Genomic DNA, 1,743 nt, shown 5'->3' on the forward strand with positions numbered 1-1,743 from the left:
AATGCATTGAGCTCCACGGTCGACGAGTCGTCTAATTTCCTTTAAGTTGTTAAAAGCTCCTTTAAAATTTTGATATAATTCGACATCTATCGAAGAGTTTCAACAAACTGTAAGTCAACAAACGGTCTCTTTTCAATGCGGTTGGATATGTAATTTGAGGTTGGTATTCTCTAACCACTGACTTTTGATATTTCTTACTTTCTTCAATCTCATCATCTTTCACAATAGCTTTTAGCATCAGTTTCTATTTAGGTTTGACTAACCCTTCCACGTCTCAAACAATAATTGGATGGATTTACTCTTTTAGGTTAGTTTTAGTATTGATAGGTAAGCTACCTTGTGGTCTTTCCGAAACAAGTTTGCCAAGCTGTCCAATCTAATTTTCAAGTCCTTGAATTGATTTTTTTGATTTTTCAGTATTGTTTTAGTGTTTTGAAATCTAATTTCGGAAATGAAAAGAAATTTGGCAAGCATCTATTCAAAGTTTGGTTTCTTCTTTGGCTGATAAGGTTGCTGAAAACCTAGAGGGGATTGTGTTCTCTGATTTCCTTGACCACCTTAAGAAAAATTGGGATGGTTCCTCCAACCTGTATTATAGTTATTACTATAAGGGTTATTTTGAGGTTTATAATTGTTACTCATAAAGTTGACTTACTTATTCTCTGTGTTAGAATCAAAGGGTAAACATTCTAAATTAATCATCCCTACTCCATTCGCAGCACATTGCATCACTGAATTCACCTGCGTAAAAAAGTATAAACCATCAATTTTCTTATTTAGTGCTTCCACTTGGCTTGACAACATAGTAACTGCATCTAGATTAAAAACACCGGCTGCTTTCATCAATTTTGTTTTAATGACTTGCCACTAATAATTATTTAGTGTCATTTCCTCAATAAACTAATAAGCTGCCTCAACTGTTTTATTATTTAGTGTTCCACCAGTTGCTGCATCAATTAACTGCCTAGTTGAAGGATTCAAACCATTGTAGAAGGTTTGAACTTGAAACCATAAAGGTAACCCATGATAAGGGCACCTTCTTAATAAATGCTTGAATCTCTCTTATGCATCATATAATGTCTCTAAATCGATTTGGGCAAAAGAAGATATGTCATTCCTTAACTTAGTTGTTTTAGCAGGTGAGAAGTACTTCAACAGAAATTTCTCGGTCATTTGAGCCCAAGTTGTGATAGAGCCTCGTGGTGAAGAATTTAACCACTATTTTGCCTTACTCCTCAATGAAAATGGGAACAACCATAAGCGAATGACATCATCAGTGGCGTCATTGATCTTGAAAGTGCTACAAATCTCTAGAAAATTGGCTAGATGAGTGCTTAGATCTTCATCTTGCAAACCATCAAATTAAACATACTATTGTACCATATGAATTGTGTTCGACTTCAGCTTGAAATTATTTGCAGCAATGGTAGGTCTCACAATACTCAATTCAGCCCCAATCAAAGTGGGCTTGGCATAATCATACATAGTACGAGGGACAGGATCTACGGGAGGTAGTTGATTATTTATCACCCATCTCCACAATAATATTATTGTCCTCTTGATCGTCTACTATATTTTGTTGACTTTGCCTTGTTTCTTTAATCTATTGATGATTTCTGCGAGCAGTTCTTTCAATCTCACAGTCAAAAATCAATGGTCCCGACAGGTTTCCTCTAGTCAAAAACCAAAAGAACCTACTAGAAGCAAACAAAGAAAAATTAAAATGTAAAAATTAAATTAAAA

At 34.8% G+C, this 1,743-nt stretch overlaps 1 non-coding gene across 1 annotated transcript; it reads left to right on the top strand.

Moving 5' to 3' along the window:
- The first annotated feature begins 1,018 nt into the window (after positions 1-1,018).
- On the top strand, positions 1,019-1,125 carry LOC121221502 (small nucleolar RNA R71). The gene has a single exon (XR_005918894.1). It is a non-coding gene; the product is annotated as a small nucleolar RNA R71 (small nucleolar RNA).
- The last annotated feature ends 618 nt before the right edge of the window (positions 1,126-1,743 follow it).

The sequence above is a fragment of the Gossypium hirsutum genome, chromosome D09 (genome assembly GCF_007990345.1).
Source record: "Gossypium hirsutum isolate 1008001.06 chromosome D09, Gossypium_hirsutum_v2.1, whole genome shotgun sequence".
NCBI classification, from domain to species: Eukaryota; Viridiplantae; Streptophyta; class Magnoliopsida; order Malvales; family Malvaceae; genus Gossypium; species Gossypium hirsutum.